General features: G+C 37.3%; 1 long non-coding RNA gene across 2 annotated transcripts in view; it reads left to right on the top strand.

The window, feature by feature from the left end:
- The first annotated feature begins 7,913 nt into the window (after window positions 1-7,913).
- The window catches only part of LOC132597571 (uncharacterized), a 155,229-nt gene continuing 150,152 nt past the window's right edge, over window positions 7,914-12,990 (top strand). For both annotated transcript variants that reach the window (XR_009564470.1, XR_009564471.1), the window contains exon 1: window positions 7,914-8,197. This is a non-coding gene — a long non-coding RNA (uncharacterized lncRNA). The remainder of the gene's footprint in view (window positions 8,198-12,990) is intronic.

Below are 12,990 nucleotides of genomic sequence, written 5' to 3' on the forward strand. Positions count from 1 at the left end.
ACTGAGGCAGAAGAATAGATAAGTGACCTGGAAGACAGAACAGTGGAATTCACTGCCATGGAACAGAATAAAGAAAAAAGAATGAAAAGAAATGAAGACAGCCTAAGAGACTTCTGGGACAACATTAAATGCACCAACATTCACATTATAGGGGTCCCAGAAGGAGAAGAGAGAGAGAAAGGACCTGAGAAAATATTTGAAGAGATTATTGTTGAAAACTTCCCTAACATGGGAAAGGAAATAGCCACCCAAGTCCAATAAGCACAGAGAATCCCAGGCAGGATAAACCCAAGGAGAAACATGCCGAGACATAGTAATCAAATTGACAAAAATTAAAGACAAAGAAAAATTATTAAAAGCAACAAGGGAAAAATAACAAATGACATACAAGGGAACTCCCATAAGGTTAACAGCTGATTTCTCAGCAGAAACTCTACAAGCCAGAAGGGAGTGGCACGATATATTTAAAGTGATGAAAGGGAAGAACGAAAAACCAAGATTAATCTATCCAGCAAGGATCTCACTCAGATTCGACAGAGAAATCAAAAGCTTCACAGGGCCTTCCCTGGTGGCCCAGTGGTTAAGAATCTGCCTGCCAATGTAGGGGACACGGGTTTGATCCCTGGTCCTGGAAGATCCTCCATACCGCGGAGCAACTAAGCCCATGCGTCACAACTACTAAGGCTGCGATCTAGAGCCCGCGAGCCACAAATACTGAAGCCCGCACGCCTAGAGCCCATACTCACAGCAAGAGAAGCCACTGCAATGAGAAACCTGCATACCACAGCAAAGACCCAACACAGCCAAAAATAAACAAATAAATAAATAAAACAAAAATATTTAAAAGCTTTAAAGGCAAGCAAAAGCTAAGAGAATTCAGCACCACCAGACCAACCAGCTCTACAACAAATGCTAAAGGAACTTCTCTAAGTGGGAAACACAAGACAAGAAAAGGACCTACAAAAACAAACCCAAAACAATTAAGAAAATGGTAATAGGAACATACATATTGATAATTACCTTAAATGTGAATGGATTAAATGCTCCAACTAAAAGACACAGGCTCAGTGAATAGATACAAAAGCAAGACCCATATATATGCTGTCTACAAGAGACCCACTTCAGACCTAGGGACACATATAGACACAAAGTGAGGGGATGTAAAAAGATATTCCATGCAAATGGAAATCAAAAGAAAGCTGCAGTAGCAATACTCATATCAGATAAAATAGACTTTAAAATAAAGAATTTACAGGAGACAAGGAAGGGCACTACATACTGGTCAAGGGATCAATCCAAGAAGAAGATATAACAATTATAAATATATATGCACCCAACATAGGAGCACCTCAATACATAAGGCAACTGCTAACAGCTATAAAAGAAGAAATCGACAGTAACACAATAATAGTGGGGGACTTTAACACCTCACTTACGCCAATGGACAGATCATCCAAACAGAAAATTAATAAGGAAACACAGGCTTTAAATGACAAAATAGACCAGAGAGATTTAATTGATATTTATAGGACATTCCATCCAAAAACAGCAGATTACACTTTCTTCTCAAGTGTGCATGGAACATTCTCCAGGATAGATCACATCTTGGGTCACAAATCAAGCCTCAGTAAATTTAAGAAAATTGAAATCATCTCAAGCATCTTTTCTGACCACAACTCTATGAGATTAGAAATGAATTACAGGGAAAAAAAACGTAAAAAACACAAACACTTTGAGGCTAAACAATACGTTACTAAATAACCAAGAGATCGCTGAAGAAATCAAAGAGGATATCAGAAAATACCTAGAGACAAATGACAATGAAAACACAACAATCCAAAACGTATAGGATGCAGCAAAAGCAGTTCTAAGAGGGAAGTTTATAGCAATACAATCCTACCTCAAGAAACAAGAAAAATCTCAAATAAACAATCTAACCTGACACCTAAAGGAACGAGAGAAAGAAGAACAAACAAACCCAAAAGTTAGTAGAAGGAAAGAAATCATAACGATCAGAGCAGAAATAAATGAAACTAGAAAAAAAGAAAACAATAGCAAAGATCAATAAAAATAAAAGCTGGTTCTTTGAGAAGATAAGCAAAATTGATAAACCTTTAGCCAGACTCATCAAGAAAAAGAGGGGGAGGATTCAGATCAATAAAATTAGAAATAAAAAAGGAAAAGCTACAAAGGAAATAAAATAAAAGGAAAAAAAATTAAAAAGGAGAAGCTGCAAAGCTACTGCAGAAATACAATGTATCATAAGAGACTACTACAAGCAACACTATGCCAATAAAATGGCCAACCTGGAAGAAATGGACAAATTCTCAGAAAGGTATAACCTTCCGAGACTGAACCAGGAAGAAATAGAAAATATGAACAGACCAATCACAAGAAATGAAATTGAAACTGTGATTAAAAATCTTCCAACAAACAAAAGTCCAGGACCAGATGGCTTCACAGGTGAATTCTATCAAACATTTAGAGAAGAGCTAACGGCCATCCTCCTCAAACTCTTCCAAAAAATTGCAGAGGAAGGAACACTCCCAAACTCATTCTATGAGGCCACCATCACCCTGATATGAAAACCTGGACAAAGATACTACAAAAAAAGAAAATTACAGACCAATATCACTGATGAATATAGATGCAAAAATCCTCAACAAAAGACTAGCAAACAGAAACCGACAACACATTAAAAGGATCATACACCATGATTAAGTGGGATTTATCCCAGGGATGCGAAGATTCTTTAATATATGCAAATCAATCAATGTGACACCCATATTAAAAAATTGAAGAATAAAAATGCTATGATCATCTCAATAGATGCAGAAAAAGCTTTTGACAAAATTCAACACCCATTTATAATAAAAACTCTCCAGAAAGTGGGTATAGAGGGAACCTACCTCAACATAATAAAGGCCATATACAATAAACCCACAGCAAACATCATTCTCAATGATGAAAAACTGAAAGCATTTCCTCTAAGATCAAGAACAAGACAAGGTTTTCCACTTTCACCACTATTATTCAACAAAGTTTTGGAAGTCCTAGCCACAGCAATCAGAAGAGAAAAAGAAATAAAGGGAATACAAATTGGAGAAGAAGTAAAACTGTCATTGTTTGCAGATGACATGATACTATACATAGAGAATCCTAAAGAGGCCACCAGAAAACTATTAGAGCTAATCAATGAATCTGGTAAAGTTGCAGGATACAAAATTAATGCACAGAAATCTCTTGCATTCCTATACACTAACAATGAAAGATTAGAAAGGGAAACTAAGGAAACAATCCCATTCACCACTGCAACAAAAAGAATAGGATACCTAGGTATAAACCTACCTAAGGAGGTAAAAGACCTGTACTCAGAAAACTATAAGACACTGATGAAAGAAATCAAAGGTGACACAAACTTATGGAGAGATATACCATATTCTTAGATTGGAAGAATCAATATTGTGAAAATGACTATACTACCCAAAGCAATCTACAGATTCAATGCAATCCCTGTCAAATTACCAGTGGCATTTTTTACAGAACTAGAACAAAAAAATCTTAAAATTTGTATGGAGACAAAAAAGACCCTGAATAGCTAAAGCAATCTTGAGGGAAAAAAACAGAGCTGGAGGAATCAGACTCCCTGACTTCAGACTACACTGCAAAGCTACAGTAATCAAGAAAATATGGTGCTGGCACAAAAGCAGAAATATAGCTCAGTGGAACAGGATAGAAAGCCCAGAGATAAACCCACGCACCTATGGTCAACTAACCTATGACAAAGGAGGCAAGGATACACAATGGAGAAAAGACAGCCTCTTCAATAAGTGGTGCTGGGAAAAATGGACAGCTACAAGTAGAAGAATCATTTTAGGACACTTCCTAACACCATACACAAGAATAAACTCAAAATGGGCTAGAGACCTCAATGTAAGACTGGACACTATAAAACTCTTAGAGGAAAACGTAGGAAGAATACTCTTTGAGATAAATCACAACAAGATCTTTTTTGACCCACCTCCTAGAGTAATGGGAATAAAAACAAAAATAAACAAATGGGACCTAATGAAACTTAAAAGCTTTTGCACAGCAAAGGAAACTATAAACAAGATGAAAAGACAACCCTCAGAATGGGAGAAAATATTTGCAAATGAAACAACAGACAAAGGATTAATCTCCAAAATATATAAACAGCTCATGTAGCTCAATATTAAAAAAAAAAAACCCAATCAAAAAATTGGCAGAAGATCTAAATAGACATTTCTCCAAAGAAGACATACACATGGCAAAGAAGCACATGAAAAGCTGCTCAATATCACTAATATTTAGAGAAATGCAAATCAAAACTACAATGAGTTATCACCTCATACCAGTTAGAAAGAGCACCATGAGAAAATCTACAAACAACAAATGCTGGAGAGGGTGTGGAGGAAAGGGAACCCTCTTGCACTGTTGGTGGGAATGTAAATTGATGCAGCCACTATGGAGAACAGTATGGAGGTTCCTTAAAAAACTAAACACAGAATTACCATATGACCCAGCAGTCCCACTACTAGGCATATACCCAGAGAAAACCATATTTCAAAAAGACATATGCACCCCAATGTTCATTGCAGCACTATTTACAATAGCCAGGTCATGGAAGCAACATAAATGCCCATCAACAGACGAATGGATAAAGAAGATGTGGTACATATATACAATGGAATATTACTCAGGCATAAAAAGAAACAAAATTGGGTAATTTGTAGAGATGTGGATGGACCTAGAGACTGTCATACAGAGTGAAGTAAGTCAGAAAGAGAAAAACAAATATCGTATATTAACGCATATATGTGGAATCTAGAAAAATGGTACAGATGAACCAGTTTGCAAGGCAGAAATAGAGACACAGTTGTAGAGAACAAACGTATGGATGACAAGGGGGGAAAGCAGAGGTGGTGGTGGGTTGAACTGGGAGATTGGGATTGACATATATACACTAATGTGTATAAAATAGTTAACTAATAAGAACCTGCCGTATATTAAAAAAAAGACACACAGAAAATCTAGATGTATAGCATCCCATCTTCCTTCTCTGTGCTTATGAATGTCTTACAAGTTTGCCTAGGGCTGTCATTCTCAATGTGTCAGCCCTAAACCTGCAGCATCAGCATCCCTCCCTTGAGAACTTGTCAGAAATGAAAATTCTCAGGTCCTGCCCCAGACCTACTGCATCAGAAACCCTGGGAGTTGAGCCTGACCATTTGTGTTTTAACAAGGCTTCCAGGTGATTCTGATGCACATGAGTGTTTGAAAACTGCTAGACATGTAGATATCTACATGTAATTTGTAAAAATGAGATGGAGTTCAAGTGAGTCAATGGCCAAAGTGCTGAATGCTGTGGAAGAGAAGGTCTCACTAGTTGCCCGGGAAGCACAGGGAGGTCAGTCCTAAGGCTGGGCTGGCTGTTGAACTTGGTCAGCTCTTGTTCTTGAGGTCTTATTGGGTCCAGTGCCTTCTTCCAGTCCCTTTCTCTCACATCACTTCCCTCCCATCTATTATCCACTCCTTCTCCAAGCCTGGGGAATTCTTTTCTAGCTTTGAGAGGATGGAGAGATGGGAGGTGGAGGTATGCATGAGGACAGTTTCCTAGGAATCATCCTATTTTCTTCTGAATCTTTCATCTAGGCTTTTGAAAGTCAAAAGCCAGAAAAAGTCTCTTTTTTTTTTACTTTTCTGCAATCATATTCTTTTTCTCAAGAAATGAGCTTAGAACAGCTGGGATGGGAGGCAAACAGAGGTTAAGTAGGAAGAGAAATATATTGGTTAGTGTCTCAAAATTACAGCAACACACTAAAATGCAAACTCCTGGGTTATTCATATTTCTTCCTAAAATGCCTTGAGCAGACATCTCATCACACACAAATTAGAGATAGCTCTGGGTTGCCGAAAGTTATTTGAGAAGCTCCACCTACATCCTCAGTGGGACAATGCCTCCTCTATCAAGGATCAAGTGTAACTTAAATTTCTTCTTAGAAGTTTATTTTTATGAGTAAAGCTTAGCTCTATTTTTTGGGCATTCATTCCCTAGAATATAAACACTTCCTGGAGAATACGCCTTAGTTTGCCAGATGCTTGCCAGTAACGCCTTTCCTTTCTTTCCATCTCTCCTCTCTCTATTCCTCCCAAAGTGTTGATCTTACGTCTAAACTACTTTCAAATATTCACTGATCACTACAGCCAACATGGATCCCTCCCCTTTCTTACCACCCCAGGACTTAAACACGTTTAAGAATTTGTTCACTTTCAGTTTAGAAATCTCTTTCACACTGCCTTGTTTTATTTTGTTTCAAGTCAGATTGTTTCATGTGTAGACATTTTTTGTTTCCTCCAAAACATTATCTTATAGGAAATGGGAACCACTTCAGTTTGTGATGAAACTGCTTCCTCTATATGACTTCACTAGGATGTGAATGCTAGGTTATTATTTTATATTAAGATGGTGTTATATTATGGGACAGGTGTATATTTAGGACAGGTCACACCCATAACAGGGACCCAAGTGCAGCTGAAAAATAAGGTTTAGTCTAATATTTGTCACTTGGGGAAAGAACATATATATTAGATCAGCACTGATGGTATAGGAGAGAAGAGTGGAGTATTGCTTTGGTCTTGACTTTGAAGGAGGGATGTCAGAGATGTGTGTGTGTGTGTGTGTGTGTGTGTGTGTGTGTGTGTTGTGGTCATGAAGTGTGTGAAGTGTGTTAAAGATAGTATCTGCCACATGGAGGTCTCTACTTAAGGTTGTTTTTGAATGATGCTCAGAGATTTCCTAGGGATCCACAGAAGAGCCTCCTGGGTCTCCCTTGGGGTACAGATAAGTAGTGAGTAAGAGCCTGGAAGAGTGTCCTCCACAGCACTTACTAGAGCAGCTCTGGGGTTTTCTGTTAAGGCTTTGTATAAGATTATGTTTGAAATACAGGTTTTCCTGCTGAAAAAAAATATTAGTGGAGAAAGCCAGTTTTCCTTGTAGTCTAGATTATTTTGATTACTGCATTCTCAATGTTTCTTTCCTTTGTTAATTCTTGGAATTTTGAAAACCTTCGTTGACAGTATCTCAGCTGGGGTATTGGAATAGTTTTGCTCACAATAAGGTCACTCTCAGAGATGACTATGGGGGAGATGGAGAAAACCCAGAGGGCAAGGCCTCCACAGGGAAGGTAAAACCTGGGAGGGGGGCAGAAATAGAGTCATGAATCTCCTTCTCCCCACCCTCCTCTGCACCCCCATTTCTTATTCCAATGCTATGGGAGTTTATTATGAAGATGCTTTTTTTTTTAAGTACATTCTTTTCTCCGAGTATCTAGTACAGTACTGGGCACTCAGTAGGTGCTCAATAAATACTTCTCAAATTGAATTAAATTAAGAACCTTGGGGCTGTTAAAAAAAAGAGAAGCTGAAGTCAAGGAGAGAATACAAAAAAGAGAAAGATCATTGAAGATGAACTAGTCTCTCTTTACAGATGGTTTCAAGGAAATACCAAGGTCAGAAATGAAAACCTACCTTCTATCCCAGCTAGATATGGCATTTGGCTTATCTTATTAAGGGCGATATTTTCAAGAATTGTAACACAAAATTGACAAAATGATGCCAAGCTGGGTCCCAGAATTTTGATTTTTGGCTTATTTGCAGGGAGTCAATCGGTGTGATTTCATTTCAGACTCTTTGCCTCTCAGACTGCTCCAGAAAACAGCCTTTAGGCTGTAATTTTATTTTATTTTTTTAAGCTTTAGGAAAATCTCTTCTGGCTTTTCTCAGTAAAGAAATAAAAAATGGAAAGGCATTTTGCAGCAGCAGCAGGACCGGCGGCGGCGGCAGCCACCACTGCCTCAGCTGCCGCCATGCTTCATAAAACTATCCCAAACGGGATGAGCACATTTAGCAGAATGATCAATCCGCTGCTGCCATATCACTTCTATTTATAATCTTGGCAGAGCTACAAATTTCAAGGGTTTTCGGAGACAGAGGGATTCTGCTACACGAAGTGATTTTAGCTCTCCTCTTTTCAGAGTTCGGATTCAGGGGGGTGGAATCTTCCAGCTTCTGAAGGAATTGACGTTCCTGCGGACCCCAACTAGCTTTCTGCTCCTGCTTACAGATGATGACTTGTAATCCCGGCAAGGAGAAGGCTTGAAAGGATCTTTTCTCTAAGGTGCCTTTTTATTTTTTAAGGCATTTATAAGGTAGAGCTGTATTTCATGTATTTTTTAAAATGTTTATCCACAGATAATAACCTTAAATCACCTAAGGGTTTATCTCATGCATCTTTCCGCCTTTCCTCAAATTATTCATCCAATACTGGCCTCTCTGTTAATTAAATGCTATGTCTATGGGGGCATTTCCACTTGAATGATAATTAATCTGTTTTTTCCCAATCCAGCTGCCCATGAACTCTTGGTAGATAAATTGTTTTGTAGCACATATTTGTGGCTGGGCTTGGATAATGATTTCCTGCGGGACTTTAAAAAAAAAAAAAGGTAAACATCATTCAAAGCATAAGATCTTTTCTCTACCTTTTTACAACTTGGGAACGTGGGTAGAGGAAGAGCACCGGTTTTGTAACGAAGAGCACCAAAGTACCATGGTGGAAACCCCATTGACCTTTTGGTTAATTTTCATAATGATTTGATATCCTTGCCTGTGTCCCTGGTGGCTTATAAGACATATGGTTTCTGAGACATGTATAACTTAAGAACGGGTTATTTATTTTGGGTTCCAAAGATATGTTAAAATGTGACAAACTTGCTTTTTAATGCACAGAGTCTTCTTTTTCATTTTAATATGCTACTAATACTTTTTGTGAGAGGCAGAATATGTCATTATGGTTAAAAGCTTAGGCTCTGAAATGTATGCTGCATTCAAATACTGATTTTACCACTTGGTGACTATGAGACCTTAGAAGAGTTTTTCACTTCTTTATCCCTTACATGTCTCATCTATAAAGTTGGAATAATGATAATTAACATCTCCCTTATAGGGCTATTGTGAGGATTAATAGCATTTTTTATGTAAAACAAAATAGAATGGTGCCTGGCACACACTAATCATTAGAGTAACTATTAACCAGTATTTTCAAAAGAAAATATTTTAGCATTAAAACAGATTTCCTGGAAAAATTGCAAAAACTTGTCTAGTTTTACACCACATTATCAATTAATTGATAAAAAATTCTCTGCAAGTGCAATTTTAGCTCCAGAACACGAAAACTTCAACAGATGGGTAGTGTGGGCATGAAATTTATAGTTTTAATGAATATGAACCTCAAAGAGAAGAGATATAAGTGTAAATAGCAAAACAGGGGAGAGAATTGCCCACCCAGGTAGGTGAGTGTCTAAAAGTGAACTTTATCCTCACAGTAAAGGAAAAAGGAAGAAATGCCTTGGGATGAAACTCCCATCTGAGTACCTTGCTTACGTGAATCCTATTATTCCATTTATTCTGTTCAGACTTGTCCTCGCCTTACCCTGAGCAAATGTGTTATAAAAAATCATGGAGTTACAGCATCATTAATCATTAGAGAAATCAAAACTACAATGAGATATCATCTCACACCGGTCAGAATGGCCATCATCAAAAAATCTAGAAACAATAAATGCTGGAGAGGGTGTGGAGAAAAGGGAACACTCTTGCACTGTTCGTGGGAATGTAAATTGATACAGCCACTATGGAGAAGAGTATGGAGGTTCCTTAAAAAACTAAAAATAGAACTACCATACGACTCAGCAATCCCACTACTGGGCATATACCCTGAGCAAACCAAAATTCAAAAAGAGTCATGTACCAATATGTTCATGATGTTCAATATGCAGCTCTATTTACAATAGCCAGGACATGGAAGCAACCTAAGTGTCCATCAACAGACGAATGGATAAAGAAGATGTGGCACATATATACAATGGAATATTACTCAGCCATAAAAAGAAACAAAATTGAGTTATTTGTAGTGAGGTGGATGGACGTAGAGTCTGTCATACAAAGTGAAGTAAGTCAGAAAGAGAAAAACAAATACCGTATGCTAACACATATATATATGGAATCTAAGAAAAAAAAAAAAAGGTCATGAAGAACCTAAGGGTAAGATGGGAATAAAGACACAGACCTACTAGAGAATGGACTTGAGGATACGGGGAGGGGGAAGGGTAAGCTGTGACAATGTGAGAGAGTGGCATGGACATATATACACTACCAAACGTAAAATAGATAGCTAGAGGGAAGCAGCTGCATAGCACAGGGAGATCAGCTCCGGGCTTTGTGACCACCTAGAGGGGTGGGATAGGGAGGGTGGGAGGGAGGGAGACGCAAGAGGGAAGATGTATGGGAACATATGTATATGTATAACTGATTCACTTTGTTATAAAGCAGAAACTAACACACCATTGTAAAGCAATTATACTCCAATAAAGATGTTTTAAAAAAAAATCATGGAGTTAGGAAAAAAAATTTAAAAATCGTTGGCCTTACAATGTCTTCTCCTGATTCAGCGTAAAATTAGCGAAAGTGATATATCAAAACTTCACTACCTGATGCCAATTATGTTTAGAGAACTTTAATCTGCCTTGGTTCTTGATAATAGAATCTGAGTGGGGGAGTTTCCAAACCAAAACGTTAGCATAGTTGCATAATAAATAACTAGAAAGGAAGTCCATCATTTAGGGAAAACTTTCCGATTTAGAGAGAAGCATGTCAACTGGAATTTCTTTTGGAAGGAATTGTCTTCAGTGCCTTAGAAATGCTCTCAGATGGTCACTTTTTTAATGCTCCCAAATTTGCCTGAATTAGGAACCTACAGATGGGCTAGCTAATGTTTATCAAATACTTCTGGTACTTCCGCTGGACACTGTGTTAAGCACCTTCTATGCTGCTTTGTGTGATCCTCTTTGCAACTTTAATATTTTCCCATTTTGAAGCAGAGGAAGCTGAAATTCAGACACACAATTGGGAAGCAGTAAATGGGATTCAAACCCAGGTAGTCCAACTTCAGTCTATGGGCTGTCGGTCTTAACCATTCTATTCTCTTCTATGACCTCACATAAAGTGTTAAAAATACAAAAGTTGATAAGTACCTCTATAGCTTCATTTTAAGATCTAAAAAAAAAATTTATCCTGTGAGATTTCCATAGATATTACAACAATGCTGACTATTAGACTAAAATGTCAAATAGAAAATATTGCAACATTGGAAAATAATAGGCTCCTCCCCCTATTACTGAGATCATTTTTTTTTCTATTGAAGAAGCGAACAAATCCCACAGATAAAGCTTGTCCTAAAGGGAGGCATTTCATTGATATTAAGGCTCAACAGTAGCACCTGGAGAAATATCACAGTGAAACCATTGCAGATGCTGGGCACTGCCCTGACCTGATATTTGAAACAGTGAGCTTCACAATCTGCCTAATAATTAAAGCAATTTATCTTCAGGTGGATCTAGGCCATTTTGTTATTTCAACATGAAACTCTTGGGGAATAGAGGTGACTGTAGAGATTCTCTATTGTGCAAACACTAATATGAAAAGTAAGTAGGTGACTCTTTGAGATGCCATCAGCTACTTGGCTATCAGAACTTTGGCTGCTAAAGTGATACCAATACCTCTGGCCAGAAAAGACCCAGACATTGGCAGCAAGGTAAGCGAAGCTTTGCCGCCAACTTGCAGGACCTAGAATGCAGACAAAATGACGATGCTTATACAAATCTTTACCTTGTCCAAAAAATTAAGAAACAAATATGATAAAACGGTGCCTATGAAGGAAGAATTCTGAAATTATATGGCACGCTATTTGAGTACAGGTTTGTTCTGTCCAATTCGATACCCAGGAGACAGTAGTATGTGGCTACTGAGCAATTGAAATGTGGTTACTCGAAATTGAGATGTGCTGCAATTACAAATATAAACCAGATTTAAAGACTTAGTATATAAAATAGCTCCATAACTTTTTAATATTGATTATGCTTTGGAATAATATTTTTGATATACTGTCTTAAATAAAATATATTGTTAAATTCATCTATTTCTCCTTACTTTTAGAATATGGCTACCATAAAATTTAAATTGCATATGTGGCTCACATTGTATTTCTGACAGCAGTGCTGGTAGATAGTCTACACCAGAGGCAGCTGAGGAATGAGACAGCTTCATCCTTCATCATTTAGGAGCCAGCTGGAATATTTTGATGGCTGCACTATCTCCATTGGTTTTGTTTTGAATTTCATTAATTTCTGCTCTTATCTTCATTACATCCTTTCTTCTACTTTCTTTGGGCTTATTCTTTCTACCCCCTAACTGTCAATGGAAACTCTAGCTCATTTACGTTCAATCTTTTGTGTTTTTAAGTAAATTCATTTAAGGCTAAAATATTGCTTTAGAAATATCTCCCAATTTTGGCATATAGCACTTTTATTACTGTACAGTTTAAATTTTTAAATAGTATTCTCATGTGGTTTTCTCTCTGACTACTAGGTTATTTTATGATACAGAGATGTGGTATAGGTTCTTTGGTATTTCTTGAAATTTCCTTTGTGACCTGCTGTGTGGTCAGTTCTTCTGATAGTTCCATTTGTGCTTGAAAAGAATGTGTATTTTCCTTTTTCTATTCACTATGTGCAGGTTTCTACATATAGTTAAATCTTTTATGTTAGCTCTTTGGGTTGTTCAGATATTTAAAAATCCTTAATACTTTTTTTGTCTGCCTGATGTATCAGTTTCTGAGAGAGGTATGTGAAAATCTCCCACTGTGATTGTAGATTTGTCAATTCCTCCTTATAATTTTGTCATTTTTTTACTTTATGTATTTCACTGCTATGTTGCTAAGTGCATACAATTTCATGACTTTTATTTTCTTGTTGAGTTGTTCTTTTCATCTTATGAATCTACATTTCTGTCAATGCCTCTTGGCTTAAAACTCTATGCTGTTTGATTTGAATATTGCAACACCAACTATCCTTTTTT

The sequence above is a fragment of the Globicephala melas genome, chromosome 7 (genome assembly GCF_963455315.2).
Source record: "Globicephala melas chromosome 7, mGloMel1.2, whole genome shotgun sequence".
NCBI classification, from domain to species: Eukaryota; Metazoa; Chordata; class Mammalia; order Artiodactyla; family Delphinidae; genus Globicephala; species Globicephala melas.